General features: G+C 37.0%; 1 long non-coding RNA gene across 1 annotated transcript; it reads right to left on the reverse strand.

The window, feature by feature from the left end:
- Positions 1-448: 448 nt before the first annotated feature.
- LOC141559501 (uncharacterized) lies at positions 449-3,405 on the reverse strand. The gene is made up of 3 exons (XR_012487446.1): positions 2,144-3,405; positions 1,588-1,644; positions 449-1,054 (listed from the first exon to the last, which is right to left on the reverse strand). It is a non-coding gene; the product is annotated as an uncharacterized LOC141559501 (long non-coding RNA).
- Between the last annotated feature and the right edge of the window lie 15,082 nt (positions 3,406-18,487).

The raw sequence follows: 18,487 nt of genomic DNA on the forward strand, positions 1-18,487 counted from the left end.
TTATAGTTGATTTAAAAAAATACAGGATGGGTTCATTTTAGCAATTCCTGAAAATAAATTGATCTAGCCTACAATCTGGTCCAGAGTTCCCAAAGAATTATTTCCAAAAGTGGGTGGGTGAGTCATCTCTAAACAGAAGGGAGTCTGAGAAATGAACTATCCTGGTTGCTTTTCTCCTTCATTAGCTGGTTTCCCTAGACTTCAGTTGAGGTGTTTAGGGCATGGACTTACTGCTTTAGGGCTGGAATTCACCTGGCTTACATTCTGTTTATACTGTGCAAGAGAGTTAACATCTCCTAGTTAGATGGGTCCTGCTCAAAGTGGAGGAGCAGGTACCTGGATAGTTGGCCAATTTGATCTGTCTCCCTTGTGTTGGGCTGAATGTTCCACAGAGACTGCGACTTAAATGAGGAAATAGGAAAGCACACAAACGAAAAGGACCACACTCCTAATTTAATAATTGTTTATTAACATAATGGAAAAATCACAATGGCTCCCTTCCAAACTCACCTGCTCCAGTCCAGGGGACCACCATCCTCCTGGTCTCCCTGGCTCACACTCTAGATGTCATCTTCAAATTCTCCTCCTCTCTCACTTGCACAACCCATCTGTTGCTTACACCTGGAGATTCCATCTTTGCAACATTTCTGACATATGCCCCCTTCTCTCCTCTGACCCCGCCCACCACCCTGGTGCCAGCTGTCAAGTCTTGCCTGAATTATTGCAGTATGGCTGAATGAAACATTGCTGCCATTTGCTTGGAACCTTTTTAATGTAGCTCTTTCTAGAGTTCTCTCCCTACTATCTCTGCCTCTCCTGGCTACTCTGGCTTCTTTCCACTTTCAGCACTGAGCATAGTGTATTAGCACATAGGTGGGCTTTAAGAAATGGTTACTGACTGGTTAGAATGTTTCAATTTTCACATTACATTTAAGATGACAACTATGGGTATAATTTCTGACATTTGCTTTAATTTCTCCAACATTTGAACATCCCTCTACAAAAACAGCTTTTCTGTGCTTTGTTTGTTTGAGCATTTTCTCTAGTTTCCTTCCTGTTTGAGAGAAGAAATTAAAGAGGAAAAGAAGAAAAGATTTTGTAACATGATGCTGAATGATACTTATATAAAACAATTCGTCAAAAATTTACAATTTGCAATAGAGGACAAAAACACAGCTTAGGATGACACAAGTCTTTCACATTGCATGTTTTTGAGGGGGGCGTAGTAGAAACAGGATAGCTTTTCCAGGATTGTGTGTGGGCAATGTGTGAGTATGTGGGGAGTTGGGGGAATTGGGGTGTATGCCAGGGGTTATGGGTGTTTCTGTGTCTTGTATATGTTCATTATGTGGAACTGGTATCATCCTGTTACTCTTATTTTTTGTCTGAAGATTGACATCAACTCCAAGAAACAAAGCACCTCTGGGAACATTATCTCCTCAGAGATCTGAGAAATAGCTGAATTCCATAAAGAGGAATGTCTTATTGTCTTATCCCACAAATCCATGGGAAGCTTCCTGGCCTAAAAACTACAGCATTCTAATAAATTCTAAATTTTTTACTAATGTGTCATAAATAAAATAATACCTTTTTACATCTGTGATTATATACTTCTTTTGATTCTTCTTATGGCACTGGAATAATCTGTAATTCAGAGTAAGTTTATAAGGTTTATTTACTGCATATTCTGAGCTCTATGTAAAATATAATCAAGCTATATATATATATAGACTTTATAGCTAAGACACTGACTAGATTTAGGAAAAACAAGCTAAGAGTAAACTAATAGGTTAAAATGTTTGTGTTGTATAAGAGTAGGAGATGGGGATTAGGAGTTGAGGGGTGGGAGAGAGACTGGGAGAGAGAGAAAAACAGAGGCAAAGGAAGGAAGGGAAGGAGATAGGGGGCCTATGGAAACAGGGTGAGGGAGGAAGGAAGGCAGAAAGAGGCATGGAAGGAGATAAAGAGAGACAGAAAGCATGAACACCTATCAATCACTTTAGGATTAAGAGGGACTGTAATAGTAAAAGGGAATGTAAGACAAAAAAGAAAAAAAAAAGTGGTTAAGGCTTACAAGGGCCAAGTAGGTAGAAATGCGTTTTATTCAATAAGAATTTTTGTTATAAATATAGAAAGAACTTACCTAGTAAATAATGCCAATATACTATTCTTTTTATCTTTGTCTTCTTGTCTCTCTTTCTTCTCTTGTTTTTTATCTTTTGTTCTTTTTTTATCTGTTTTTCTTTTGGTTTCTTTTACTGAGTCAAAGAATAAGAATAATTTCATGAGGGAAACACAAAAAGTGTCCGATTAGTATTTGCAAGAAACAGCAGCCACAGGGAGGAAAAACTGACGAGGGAAAGCCATATCCCTCCAGTGTGAGACAGGAGAACTGAAGTCCCAGATGGGTGACTAACTAGTATGCTCTAAGGCTTTTTTTCACTGCACAAAGGGGAGCTAAACAATATGGCCTGCAACCATCTCACTAACACTATTTGTTTATGATCTGTGCTGTTTTCAGGAACTTTTTTCCCTGGCAAGGAGCAATTTCACACCAAGAAAGCAGGATTGGGATATTCAAAAGCATAATCCACTTAGCCAAATATTTAACAGTCTAATTTCACCTTGCTAATATCATTAAAATGAAGCAGAATGTGAAGCAGCCTCAAAAGGCTGGCCAAGGAGGTGCATCTATTTGCATTTGGACCCTTGCTTATCCAACCAGGCTTCTAAGGCCAGGCTCAGTTGGCCAGGTGATTAATCTCTCAGAGAAAACTGAGTGGTTCTCCAAAAATGTGCTGGAATTCACAATACCAAGCAAGAGGGCAGCTTAAGTTACAGAACTCAAGATAAAATCTCTTTCATAAAATGCCTTCTATCCAGGTTGTCTATCCAAATCATGCGGATCCAAATAATGTCCTTTTTTATATACCAATACATGTGTGTCCCAAGTGACAGTCATCTAAAAGAGGCATCTCTTTGGGGAGGAATCAAGCTTCACTGCAGCCAGATGGCCTCATGCATAAAGTGCCACTGATGTTGGACTGGACATTCTCTAAATTCAAATCCAGCTTCACTCACTTCACTGACTGCTACTCTGAGTGATTCTAGTTGCTTCTCTCTGGCTTTTTCCCTAAGACTATATTCCCTAAAAATAGTAGCAGATGGAGGATATTCTGGGAAGATGCAAGAGTAGGGTATAAAATTCCAAGCTCTCCAGAGGAGCAGGAAGACTGTTGGCTGCAGACATTTGCTGGGGGCGGGAGAGCGATGCTTTTGGTTTGGGGTTCTAGGTAAGAGCAACACCTATTTTTTCCATTAAAAAAAATGAACAGATGCCAAAAAAGAAAGAACCCAACCATAGAAATTTACTATGGGAATAGGGAAGAGTAGGGTTCATCTTTAGATGAGAACACTGAATTTTTTTTTAAAAAGCCTCTCAATGGCTACGTACCTGCAAAGAATGTATAGAAAAATGCAAAAAAGACTTCCAAAATCTGATAGATTTGAGAAAAAAAATTTAAAAAATAATTAACCACCATTCAATAACATAGTTAAACCCATTAGATAATGAGATATATCCTTTAAAAAGAATAAAATAATAAACCCAATTCTATAAAAATAACAGTTGGGGAAGGAGAAGGCATTGAATGTATCTCTGTGTTGTCATTCAACAAGAGCTTGTCCTGTAGGATTATAAAGAATCCCTGTGACATGGGTGATATGATAGTGTAAGCATAACTTTTAAAGTTTTACTAATGTAGGAGGAATATATCAGTTCTAAGCACCCATCTGCAGCCCACTAATGCAAAAGCAACAAGGAGATGATCTATAACATTTTAAACTACTTTTCCAGTATGTTCAGTAGCTATAGTAAATGAAGAGTGAGTATCAATAAAGCCACAAAGTCAGGGGAAAGAGTTATGACTTTACTGGGTGAATGGGGGGTGGGGGTGGGAACTGAACTATTTAGTGAAGTCATCTTCCTAGTGAATGATGCCCATGGCATAAATACGAATGACAATCATAGAAATTTCATATGGTTGGTGAGGATTCCCCTTATAAATTCAAACCTGTTGAATTTCATTTTCACCTTCTGTAGTTGTTTCTTTGCCTAGGCAGATAGCTATGTGGGGGAAGTGAGGTCAGGATTTCTTTTGAATATATTGAATAAATGTGTTAATTCATACTTGGGAATCCCATGTTGGCCATATCCAATTTATATCAATCAGTAGTTTTGCAAGTCATTCAATGTCTTTAAGGACTGTCTCCCAATTCTTACCTTTTTGTGGTCTTATATTTAAATTGTCCAAAAATATATTCTAAATAAGTATAAGGAACATGTTTTTGTACTTTCTCAGGCACTATTGTAACTCCCCATCTCTTCAAACTTATTTCCAAGTGGGAAAGAGCTTGTGTCAGAATATTGACATTAGGGTGTACAAAAAAAGATGTCATCCATATAATGTATGATATGCATGCATGTTTATACATATCCTTAAATCACTGCAAAGCTCTCCTAACTTATTCTGCTACATCGTGAAGCTAATTTCCATACCTTGAGGGAGGACTTTGCAATGGAATTCATGTAATTTAATAGATGGCTAGGAGAATGCAAGATAGTTATAATCTGAGGGATGCAGAGGAATGGTATAAAATCTTTTAAACTATTATCAATAAAGGTCATTCCTTGAACCTGGTAGTTAAGGACCCATGGCTTCATTGCTGAATTAACTTTCCTTAAATCTCTCCACATCCTCCAATTTCCTGATTTCTTGATAGTGAATATGGTTGAATGGTAAGGGACTAGTGGAAGTGCATCCCATCTGTAGTTGTTCTGTAATAATTCCAGTGCAACCAAGCTTTGGTAAGGGGCCATTGTTCAACCCATATAAGCTGCTAATTTGTCCCCTAATTTTCTGGGCAGTTGTCAGCCTCTGAATAGGCCCTAGAAAAAAATATGTTTGTAAAGTGACTCCCATTTGAGATAAAATGTCTCTCCTCTAAAGAGCAGTAAGCAGTCTGGCAAGGAGAAAAAGTCTTATTCTGCCCTCCTTCCCTTCATGTTCCCATTGCATCCATTGTCCACTTAAATTGACAGAGCTAACTTCTCCTATACCCCATAATGCTGTTCCTGAATTTTCTAAGGACCAAGAAGGATCCCACTGTATTTCATCAATGATGGGTCTTGTCTGCTCCTGTAACCAGAATTCCTCTTAAAATGTTTGCTTTCTATATATACCACGACATTTGGTCTAGTTAACTTTATTTGTTAGTTCTGTCTATATCATATTCTTTTATTTCCCATTAAATGTCTTGGCATTCTCAAACCAGCTTTTAATTTATATGAGACATAACATGCACTAGTGTATCCTTTATGCTTGTACTTTGTTCAACAAATCCTTGGTTATCTATACCCAATTGATTGATAACTTCATATCCTTGATAAAGGCATACCATAATTGCTAATGTCCTAAATTCCTCCCTAGGAACTGACAATTCTACAGTAATGGCATTCATAGGGAAAGGGGTTGGGGAGAGCTTTCTATAAATTGTATTCCTTGTCCCATAATTATTTTGCATTCATGTTTACTTTCTTAAGGAAAGGTTATTATTTTAAGCCTATGTTTCCTATGCTTACTTCTGTGTTTCTGTTTCCCATGAGCTTAGGGCATGAGCTGGGAGGCTCAGAGCCTCCTTTGTATTCTTGGGGCCAGGGCACAGCTATCTATTTCCTTTTTTTTTTTTTAATTTTTTATTCATTTTTCCAAATTATCCCCTCCCTCCCTCCACTCCCTCCCCCCGATGGCAGGTAATCCCATACATTTTACATGTGTTACTATATAACCTAGATACAATATATGTGTGTAAATACCTTTTTCTTGTTGCACATTAATTATTAGCTTCCGAAGGTACAAGTAACCTGAGTAGATAGACAGTAGTGCTAACAATTTACATTCACTTCCCAGTGTTCCTTCTCTGGGTGTAGTTATTTCTGTCCATCATTGATCAATTGGAAGTGAGTTGGCTCTTCTTTATGTTGAAGATTTCCACTTCCATCAGAATACATCCAAGTACAGTATTGTTGTTGAAGTATACAGTGATCTTCTGGTTCTGCTCATTTCACTCAGCATCAGTTGATTTAAGTCTCTCCAAACCTCTCTGTATTCCTCCTGCTGGTCATTTCTTACAGAGCAATAATATTCCATAACCTTCATATACCACAATTTACCCAACCATTCTCCAATTGATGGACATCCATTCAACTTCCAGTTTCTAGCTACAACAAAAAGAGCTGCCACAAACATTTTGGCACATACAGGTCCCTTTCCGCTCTTTAGTATTTCTTTGGGATATAATCCCAATAGCAGCAATGCTGGGTCAAAGGGTATGCACAGTTTGATAACTTTTTGGGCATAATTCCAAATTGTTCTCCAGAATGGCTGGATTCTTTCACAACTCCACCAACAATGTATCAGTGTCCCAGTTTTCCCACATCCTCTCCAACATTCATCATTATTTGTTCCTATCATCTTAGCCAATCTGACAGGTGTGTAGTGGTATCTCAGAGTTGTCTTAATTTGCATTTCTCTGATCAATAGTGATTTGGAACACTCTTTCATATGAGTGTAAATAGTTTCAATTTCTTCCTCTGAGAATTGTCTGTTCATATCCCTTGACCATTTATCAATTGGAGAATGGTTTGGTTTCCTATAAATCAGGGTCAGTTCTCTATATATTTTGGAAATGAGACCTTTGTCAGAACCTTTGCTTTTAAAAATATTTTCCCAATTTGTTACTTCCCTTCTAATCTTGTTTGCATTAGTATTGTTTGTACAGAAACTTTTTAGTTTGATGTAATCAAAATCTTCTATTTTGTGATCAATAATGATCTCTAGTTCTCCTCTGGTCATAAATTCCTTCCTCCTCCACAGGTCTGACAGGTACACTCTTCCCTGTTCCTCTAATCTATTTATGATCTCATTCTTTATGCCTAAATCATGGACCCATTTTGATCTTATCTTGGTATATGGTGTTAAGTGTGGATCCATATCTAATTTCTGCCATACTAATTTCCAGTTTTCCCAACAGTTTTTTCCGAATAATGAATTTTTGTCCCTAATGTTGGAATCTTTGGGTTTGTCAAAGATTAGATTGCTATAGATGTATCCTTTTTTGTCCTTTGTATCTAATCTGTTCCACTGATCTACCGTTCTATTTCTTAGCCAGTACCAAATGGTTTTGGTGACTGCTGCTATATAATATAGCTTTAGATCAGGTACACTTAGACCACCTTCCTCTGACTTTTTTTTCATTAGTTCCCTTGCAATTCTCGACCTTTTATTCTTCCATATGAATTTTGTTGTTTTTTCTAGGTCATTAAAATAGTTTCTTGGGAGTCTGATTGGTATAGCACTAAATAGATAGATTAGTTTGGGGAGTATTGTCGTCTTTATTATATTCTCTCGACCTATCCAAGAGCACTGAATGTCTTTCCAATTATTTAAATCTGACTATTTTTGTGGCAAGTGTTTTGTAATTTTTCTCATATAATTCCTGACTTTTCTTTGGTAGATGGATTCCCAATTACTTTATACTCTCAACATTTGTTTGGAATGGAATTTCTCTTTGTATCTCTTACAACTATCTATTTCCTGACCACACTCTATGGGCATTTCAGCATTCTGACTTCCATCGAAACTCTTTATTACATTTTGGACAAGGTGTTTCTAGCCCTTCCTCCCCTACTAAGATTTCCATTTCTATTTTCGCCACTTTGCTCTCCTCTCATTTGTTTCAAAGATCAACACTGTACTTTCAGAAAGTGTCGCAATTTGCCACAGTGAAAGCATTTCTTAGATTTATCTTATATAGAAGCACAAGCAGGAGACTGGCAGCAAATCTACATGCAAGGTTTGTGTGCCTACTTTGGAGCATTTGCACACCATGTCCTTTCCACACCCTGCCAAAGCCTTCCTACAATCAGCATTGCAGATCTCAAGAACCAATAATTGAATGAATGCTTTTGTAGCCTTGCCATCTCCTGTGGCTCAGCTTACTGCAGTTGTGAGTTGGGCCAGGAAATCAGTAAAAGGCTCAGTGGATTTTTGTATAACTTTAGTGAATGATTGCCCATGATCCTCTTTGCACAGGAGGGAGACCTATGCTCTGCACTCTGCAGGAACATTACATAATCTGAGCATAAGCCTCTAAAGGAAAATGTAATTGTCATTTTAGGGTGTTATACTGGCCAATTCTGGTCATTTGTTCAAAGACCATATTGATTTCCTGTGATACATTAATAGGAGCCTGATTCCTGAATTAAAATGTAAATTCAGATTGCCAAAGGATTTAGTTTTCCAGGAGTAAGGCAAATTTTTGCAAGAGAAGTCAAGTCATGAGAGGGAAGTGCTGGTAAAGATAACCCATTTTAAGCAACTAGCTAAGACTAAGTCATCACTAAAGTGATGTGGAGCCATATTCTACCGAGACCCATTTTACTTTATTAATTTTTGATCCAAAGCAGCATACTCTCTATTAGGTGCATTTGGATTATTAGGATCAGGTTAATCAAAAGCAGGATGCTGAATAAGAAATTTAAAATTTCATATTAGAATTATAAGCTCACTCAAATCTAAGGCCTGAGCTTCCAAATTATGGGAACTTGACCGTTCCATGAACTCTGTATATTTTTGACACTAGATACTAGGAACTAGCCATTCCTAGAGATGTTTATGCTCCAGAGAGGAGTGGTCCCTGAGCATAGGCAATTAATAAAGAACTGTCAAGATGCAGACGATATGGAACGAGTCAACTAGTGAAGCCCTCCCGTACCCCGCATCTGCACAGATGTATGTGCCAAACCCTTATATAATTTTTTGGCAGAAAGCCTTCTTTGTCTAAAGACATATAAAAAGTCAGCGTCCTATACTATGACAGAGCCTCGCCCGTGAAGGGACACCTTGCGTGGGAAAATCTTTACACAACTCAAGTTGAGAAGGCTGAAAAAGAGGGGCTCCCAGCCGTTTGAAGTTCTTGTGGGTTCCCTTGAGTTGGTGATGTATTCTCTTCCTCTATCTGCTATAATTGTCATATTGTTAATTGTTCTTATTTCTATTTGTTTTTTTGTGTAAATCTAAATTGTCTGTACCTTGTATTAATTAAAACTTTTTACTTTTACTTTTTAACTGAGCTTGAGAGCGTCATTTATAGGAGCGAATCCGAACTTTTCTTTAAAATCATAATACAGATACAAACTCAGATTGAAAGGAGTCGTTATTTTTCTTGTTTTGAATCTATTCCTTCTAATGAGTTATATTAAAAAGCTCCACAAAATCCTCCTGTTTATCCTTTCTGCCTTGACCTTTTGGATACCTTTGTTATGTGACCAGGTGGGAGTGTATATATTGTTTGGGGAGTAATCTAGTCTAGGGTGAGTATATGTCACTGTAGGGTAATAGATTACTTTTGCATTACATTCTCAAGTTTCATTGTGAGATGGAGATGAAGGCCAAATATTTGAATCATAGGACATGTTGATTCCACTCCTTCACCACTATATTTTTCTATTTTTACACTTGGATCACATTGCCTACTTTCTCTATAATGATCCTCAGACTTAAAGACTAATTTTACAATATTATATATGGAAAACACTGAGAGAGGAAAGTTATCCAGTCTAATGGTCTGATAATATTCATATTAAATATATATATATACATATGTATATGTATATATATATATATATTCATAACATATGTAACACCTAAAATTCTCTAATTTGCTTTGTTGTTACATATACTCCTCTCTCACTTAATGAGACTTAATACTTTAGCATATCTGTCAGGATTATGCTCTTTTCCTGGTAGCTACCTGATGAGAATTGTTCTCTAAGTAATGCTTGTGGAATGCAGCTGTCTCTAAACTTGGAAAAGCAGCTTCACTATTTATTAATCCTGAAGAGCAGCTCATTCAGCATTCCTTTATCTTTTCACCATGAGTGATGAGCTCCTCCAGGGGATGCTTCACAAAAGCCACCAGAGGCAGTGCTTGTGTCCTGTTCCAGCATCCCTTGTTGCCAGCTGACCAAGTGCCTGCAAAGGTGGGCTTGTGAGGATGCTGAATGATCAGGGCAGTTGAGATCTCATGAAAGATTGATCTGTTCACTGAAGGTTCACACAGTACATATAGATGAAAAGAACAAGCCTACAAGCAAAGTTCTTTGCTAATTTATTTCTTCACTCGTTTTTTCTGCAACAGTTCCTCTTTCTTAGTCTAAATTTCCTCTAGCTAAATGCCCACTAAGTTAACATCCTTGTAACCAAATGATTACTCAAGCACAGCTTCAGCTTCAAAGAACAATCATTCCTGAGAAATGTTCAGCACAGACCAAGACTTAGAAGTGTTTGTACTACACTGCTCTGCTGATCATTGGAGGTGGTACAGCTCCTAGATCAATAACCCTCAGATCACCTAGTTTTGGTAGAGATATAGATAGAAATAATATATTTCTTACCCTAGATTATCCTAAAGTAATCCACTCTTATCCTATGATATTCACTCTATCTGACAAGGATGCTAACACCACAGATAGTGTTGGCTGTGTGACAATAGTTTATTGGTCTACAATTACAGGGTATCTGAAACTAATGAGCAGCAATGATGAGGTGCTTCAAGTTAACACAGGCACTGAAAAAAATTGTTCTACACCAAAATAAACATATTTTTACAGTTTTGAACACATTGGTTTAGTTGTGATGCACAAAATGTTGCAAAAATAATACTATCAGAGTAGGGATTTGGCTAGGCAATCTTTTCCCTAAATAGTTAACACGTAGATTTTAGGGATACTGAGGAATTGGGGAAGTGAATTTACCCATCACTTGGAGGTGCTCTGACTTAACATTTCTGCTACCTGAGTGTAGCCCCAAAGATTTGAAAGTAAGGATTGTAACTGGAGAGATACCTTCACCACTCAATGGCCCAGATTTTCTGTTGGAAATCCAGTGACATTTGCAAGCAAATTGGAGTTTGTGCAATTAAGTCCCCAATTTCCCTGAATTTCCCAGGTGTTTCCTCAGACTGCTTACACAGGTTTTCCTTTTTATCACCGTTAAGTCCCCTTCAGGAGACAATTTTCTAATAAGCACACATTCTATTGATACGCCCCTTCCCCCCAGGCTTCCCAGCCTGGGTGGCCAAGCCAAGATGGATAGCCAAAAGAGGTAAGGGTTTTGGTAGTGAACACGTGGGTCTTCTGACCAGGTGTTCACTAGGGAACCAACAAGTCAGGGCATCAGTTAGGGCATTATGTGAGTAGGTATAATAAAGGCTTTTAAGATTACACGTGGTTGTTCTTGAGTGAGCTACCGGTTATTAAGCTATAGATTCAAGAGATTGTGGCCAGAGACCTTAGAAGGCCTCAGAGGAGGCGAGCCGGGTAGAGTTCACACTGCAAAGGACAGTGGTCAAAGGTACTCTGGTGGGTCTAGGACAGACTAGTAATTGTAACTGCAAAAGAAAACAAAATATTGAAAACAGATACAGAACACACAAACTTACCCAGAGCTGATCGACTTTCTGGTCATAGAGAAAAGAGACAGGCTGTGACTTGAGTCTAACAGAAAGTTCCCCTTTATGAATAAATTTTCCACTTTGGCCCCCCTATAGAGTAGGTTTCTTTTTTTTTTTCTTTGCTGAGGTAATTGGGGTTTAGTGATGTGCCCAGGGTCATATAGCCAGGAAATGTTAAATGGGTAAGGTCAGATTTGAACTCATGTCCTCCTGACTTCAGGGTTTGTGCTTTAACCATATCAATGAGCTGCCCATAGAAGAATTTTCTAATAAGAATCTGAAGTGAAGAATCCTGATCTCTTATACTTTTCCCACAGTGAGATGAATGAGAAGTTGCATTTCTGGGCAATTTATAATCAGTTTGGTAATTAAGTTAGGTGATTAGTGATTTTGATTTTGATTTAATTTTATATTGATTTATTAAGCGTTTTACCTGTGTCTTTTCTTTTGATGTGACCAACCCAAAGAAGTAGGTTGTAAAATATAATAAACTTCCAAAAAAGGATTAAAAGAGGAGCCAAGATGGTGGAGAGGATACACATTTCTTTCTGACTTTCTCCTACAACCCTCAGACTAATTAGCAAATATAGCCTCTGAATTAGTTCTGGGCTGGCAGAATCCACAAATATTCAGAGTGCAACACATTACCAGCAAAAGATAATTTCCTCCAAGCCAGGCTTATGAAGATGTTGAAAGACCAGGACAGGCAAGGTCTCATAAAGGGTTGAGATGTTTATTTCAGGTTCATACAGAGCATATATAGACAAAACTCATAAGCCTATGGGTAAAGTTCTTTGCTGTAAAGACTATGGTATGAGCAGTACCTATAGTAAATGAAGAATAAATATCAATGGAGACATGAACATATTTAGATACCAAATTCAGGGATATGTGTGACATCCATTTACCAGATTTCCAGAAAGTAGGGAGACTTCAGGGGTTAATAAAAGCAAGGGGTGAAAAATATGAGTTTTATAGTAGGGACAATCTTTCACTATTTGACATTCTTGTTCCCTTGTGATATGGAACAACTTCCAAAGAGATTGTGAGGATTGATGCAAGATATTATGGGTATGGGAAAGTGACACCATTTCATAAGAAGTGAGAAACATTATAGGATAACTGAGAAGGTGATCATCTTCCTCATTCCCTGGAAAAGTAGGACTAGGCAAATGAGTGTGAGATGGAGTATGTATTATGTAAACAGGTGCAGGTCTTTCTCTGATGTTTTGGAGGGACAAAAAAGCTGTGCTATTTCATTCCCAGTATCTCATTACTTTCTAGAATTCCTGTATAATGACTATCAAGATACACTGCTGAGAGCACTGGATTCTTTTGTCATAGTGTTAAGATAGCACAAGAGTTCATTTTTCTGAGTAGATGTAAAAAGATGCTGTAATTATTCTTTTATTCTTTTTGTGTGAAATGTAATAAGATGTGAATTTCCTTAGTTGCATCAGTAAAACATAATGCCTCTACGATAAGCATGCATTTGACTATATTTTCTATAAACCTAGACAAAGGAAAGAATGTATTGTCCATTTCTCTTTGATAAATTGTAAATATTATATGCCAGTCAGCGCTGTTGGCTATTAATTCTTCCCTTTGTGATTTGTTGTAATGTATATTTATCTTTATAGGAACCCATCCAGTTAGTTGAATTCCTCTTTCATATAACTAATTGTGCCACTAAGTCAGAGGAAGGAGTTATGGCTTTACTGGGTGAATGAGAGGGACTGACCATTCAATGAAGTCATCTACCTGGTGAACAATGCCCATGGGATAAATACAAATGGCAATCATAGAAATTTCATATGGTTGGTGAGGATTTCCCTGTAAATTCAAGCCTGTTGAATTTCATTTTTCGCCTTCTGTAGTTGTTTCTTTGCCTCGACAGATAGCTATCTGGCGAAGTGAGGTCAGGATCTCTTTTGAATATATTGAATAAATGTGTCAATTCATAATTGGGAATCCCCAATGATGGCCATATTCAGTTTATATCAGTCAGTAGTTTTTGCAAGTCATTCAATGTCTTTAAGGATTGTCTCTTAATTCTTACCTTTTTGTGGTGTTATATCTTCATTGCCCCAAAAATATATTCTAAATAAGTATAAGGAGCATGTTTTGTACTTTCTCAGGCTCTATTATAACTCCCCATCTCTTCAGACTTATTTCCAAGTTGGAAAGATCTTGTGTCAATATTGACATTAGGGTGTACAAAAAAGATGTCATCCATATAATGTATGATATGCATCGTGGGACTATTTTTCAAAACATGAGGGAGAACTTTCCAACGGATTGTTTTATGGGGATTTTGCAGGTAAACAGACAGCAAGAAAAACACAAAATACTTTAATCTGAGGGATGCAGAGGAATGGTATAAAAACAATCTTTTAAATCTATTATCCATAAAAACCATTCCTTTGGTATCACTGTAGGTGAATCTGGTTGTAAAGGACCCATGGCTTCCATTGCTGAATTAACTTTTCTTAAATTCTCCATTTTCCTGATTTCTTCTTGATAGTGAATATGGCTAAATTACAGGGCCTTGTGGAAGGCTCTATGTGCCCCATCTGTAGTTGTACTGTAATAACTAATTCTACTAATTTTTCTACACTGGTACCTATCCAAAGACTGCTCAATTAATTATATGTTCTGAAGGTAACATTGTGTTCAATTAAATAATGCAGATACATTCTATAATTTGACAAACATCAAACCAAATTGTTAGTGAACCCTTGTTCAGTAACATTTGCCCAAATTTTTCACCCTAAGTCCCAAATAGCAGGAGACCCACTCAGAATTTGGTGTCCATTAACCTACCATTTCCAGTTTCTCTCAAATCAAGGGGGCCCAAGGTTCATTACGGGCAAGGGCAAAGATCTCATCTTCTGAAATAATTCCTGCTAAGAATGGGTCATCCTTCAGGATCCCATTTTGGGGGATGATATGCTAGAAGTGATTGAAGCATCATGAGTTGACCCAGGTCCCTGAAGCTGGTCAATACAAGTATAACTGAATCTAGAATAAAACACATCTAACAAACATGTTAGAATAGTCTGAGATAGAAAGACTGGTCCACAAAGAGCTGTAATATGTAGAGAGGTCAAAGTAGATTGGCCAGCAGCTAGGAAACATGTTTTGTGTCACAGGACACACAGAACAAGTCAAATGTTAAAGATGTGTCAGTGTAGTCTCAATAAAATAAAGTAGCAGTTAAGTCTCACAGATAATTGTATCAATTGTTCTTACATTATTTTAGAAACCTTTTAGGACCTTATTACCCACAGACACAAATACCTAGTAAGTGATAAATGACCAGGCCAAATACTAATTCCCTTAATCATTTAGGATGTAATGACTATATATGGTCATATTGAAAACAGCAAGGTTATTACATAATTGAATTGTGCTCATGACCTCTATTGACCATTTGCTCTGATAATAGCAATCTGCTATGAGGAAAAATGTGCCAAAAACATTTTTTACCAAAACTGGTCCTTCAGGCTGGGGAGCATAACCATGACAGGAGATTTAGCTCTGAAAGCCAATCATGAAGTAATAATTTCACCTCATGACCAAATGCAAAAATAATCAGGTGGGAAGCAAAGAAACGGAACTAAAAAACTGAGTCAGAAGAATCCCTTCTGATCCTTAGCAGAGGCTAAGGTTGTCCCCTGCAGGTCCAGATCCAGGAAGGCATACCTCTGAGTAACTTATGGAATTTCTCTGGAATGGTGGGTTACTGTTACTGACTTAATGATTTATCAAGCAAACATATCCAAATTCAAAATTCAAGACAATAATAGTTGTAGTCCAAGAGATTCCATCTCAAGTAGCAAGTTTCACCAATCTGGGGTTTCAGGTCTATATAAACACAAAAAATCTTACAAACCCTTGTGCATAACCTACCTACACAAAACTAGAGCAGAGATATCAGGTTAAAATTCTGCTCTAGGTACTTCAAGAAAGCTATAGACTACATTTGTTATTATATTCATTAAACAAGAGGCTATTATGCACTTTAAGAAATATTAAATAATTTGCTGAAGACAGATGCTCCACTATGCTTCCTGACTCTACTTCTCCTTACAGCTATCTCTCTTGGGGTACCAAGTGCTCTTTTGGATTTAGCCTGTCAGTATTTCCTTTCTTCTGGAAAATGGCAAATTCTTTCCATTGAAGAACTTGCTCTTTCTGTCTATCCTACTCTTCTCCTTTTCTCTAATATGCTGTCTTCCCCCTAACTAATAACACATTCCATCTTTCTCTCTTTCTTTCACATCTTGTCTTTCTCTGACTCCAACATACTCTTTCTAACAACTAAACAAATATAACCCCTAACAATTTTAGGTTTTGATATTATGACAATAACCCCTACTCGGTTATCAATTTCACAGTTTTCACAAATGATAGCTAAATAAACACAACATTGCCTCTATCACAAAAAATGAATAGGAATCTCATGGAATTTACAGCCATTTCCAATTTATCATACATACCAATTAAAAAACTATTTTAAAAATCAATTCTTTATCTGGGTATATTCTAACTAGATCTTCCCTTCAAACTATCAATTGCTTTTGCAGATCGATCTTTCTTGTCCTCTGTTTCTAAAATCATTTTTTTTACTTTAAAATTCACAATACAGGTAGTAATACACTTAAATAACTTTGGACCAAATTTCATAAAACTTATACATATGTCCAGCAGAGCTGACAAAATTTTAAAGCATAGTTTATAATTTTTAGAAGTTACCCAATATACATTTTAGAAAGCAACATTCTTCATCTAATTAGGGGATACAAACATATGACACCTCTTCAGGTAAGTTATCAGAACTTTGTTTTAACAGTATTTTAGTTAAAATAAAATCAAATACAGATTTAAATTTCCAGTAGTAATGTCTCAATATTCCAACAAATTCCTAAGATTTTATACCCAGAATAAACAAATTTAGCATGTACCAGTCAATAGTAATTATTTCCTACAGTTTCAGAATCACAATTTCAAGTGACTTTAGATAACTCAAAAGCAGGCAGTTGCCAGAGTGTTTAAAGTAGCAGTGAACTTTTTTTCTTCCTCTGTTTTCCTCAGGCAAAATAACCTTACTTGCAAGGTAGTTTTAAGAAGCTTAACAAATTTATAATTTAAGAGGAATTTCAGGGGGAAAAAAAAAAAGTTCCTTTCACTTCCTCTATGTTTACTCTCACCTCTTCCCCATTCAGAGTTATATACTCTCAAACCTGACTCCAGATAAGGTTTTCACTTTCTCTCTTTTATGCATCTGAACAAGTTTGCAGACTAGGCTATTAACTGCTGGATTTTAAAAGCAGCCAGGTGGTTTTCTGTTTGTTTGTTTTTTTTTTTCAAAGATAGCACAAACAACATATAGTAGGATTCTGACTTTTAATCCAGTCTGCTAACTGCTTCCTCTTTATGAGGCAGTTTGCCCCATTCACATTTATGGTTTGAAGGACTAATTCTATATTGCTTGCCATCCTATTAAGCCCTGCTTATGCTTTTCCCCTTTCCTTCCCTTTTACCCTCCTATCCAGTATTAAACTGGTGAACACCACTTGCTTTTCACAGCCCTCCCTTTTTAGGATCCCTCCCCCACCTTAAAGATCCTCCCCTTATTTTACCCCTTTTCCTCGAAATTACTGTATTCCCTTCCCCTTAGCTTACTCCTTCCCTTTCACTTTTCAATGAAGTGGAAGAAGTTTCACCATAAATCGAATATGTCTATTGATACACGCTATGTTCATCTCCCTCCTTTCTTCCTCTCAGATACATTAGGTTACCTTTGCCTCTTCATGAGATGTAGTACCACCACTTTACACTTTTTTATGATATAATTTCCTTTCCACCTCTAGTTTTTAAGACAAATTGTACATATGTTCTTTACATATTTTTTGACAGAAGTATAGTTCTCAAGATTTCTTTTTACCTTTTTAGAAATCTCTTGAGTTCTGTATTTGAAGATCAAACCTTTTATGTAGGTCTGGTTTTTTCATCAAAAATAGATGGAATTCATTTATTTCGTTAAATGTCCATCTTCTTCCCTGGAAAACGATGCTCATTCTTGCTGGGTAAGTTATTCTTGGCTGCATACCAAGTTCCTTAGCCTTTCGGAATATCATGTTCCAGGCCCTGCGTTCTTTTAATGTGGACACTGCTAGATCCTGGGTTATCCTTATTGTGGATCCTCCATATCTGAATTGTTTTTTTCTAGCAGCTTCCAATATCTTTTCCTTTGTCTGATGGTTCTTGAACTTGGCCACTATATTTCTTGGCGTTTTGATTTTAGGGTCCCTTTCAGTAGGTGATCGATGAATTTTTTCAATGTTTATTTTACCCTCCATTTCCAGAACGTCTGGGCAGTTCTCTTTGATAATTTCCTCGAAAATAGTGTCCAAGCTCTTTTTTTCCTCCCATTTTTCAGGGAGTCTGATTATTCTCAAATTGTCTCTCCTGGATCTGTTTTCCAGGTCTGTTGTCTTTCTGATAAGGTACTTGACAGTCTTTTCAATTGTTTCATTTCTCTGGTTTTGCTTGACTCCCTCTTGGTTTCTCCTTGAGTCATTCATTTCTACTTGTTCCAGTCTAATTTTCAGTGATGTGTTTTCTTCACTCACTTTTTTTATATCTCTTTGTAATTGTCCAATTGAGTTTTTATCTTCTATGGAATTTTTTTCCATTTTATCCATTTTATTTTTTAGAGAGCTGATTTCTTTTGTCCAGCTCACTAATCCTGTTTTCCTTGGAGTTGTTTACCTTTTCCAGCTCACTAATCTTGTTTCTCAATGATTTGATTTCTTTATCCACTCTGTCTTTGAATGCATGGGATGACTTCTCCAGGCTCTCTTGCCAAGCTTCCCTTTCCTTTTCCCATTTCTCTTCCAGCTCTCTT

The sequence above is a fragment of the Sminthopsis crassicaudata genome, chromosome 3, assembly GCF_048593235.1.
Source record: "Sminthopsis crassicaudata isolate SCR6 chromosome 3, ASM4859323v1, whole genome shotgun sequence".
Lineage (NCBI taxonomy): Eukaryota > Metazoa > Chordata > Mammalia > Dasyuromorphia > Dasyuridae > Sminthopsis > Sminthopsis crassicaudata.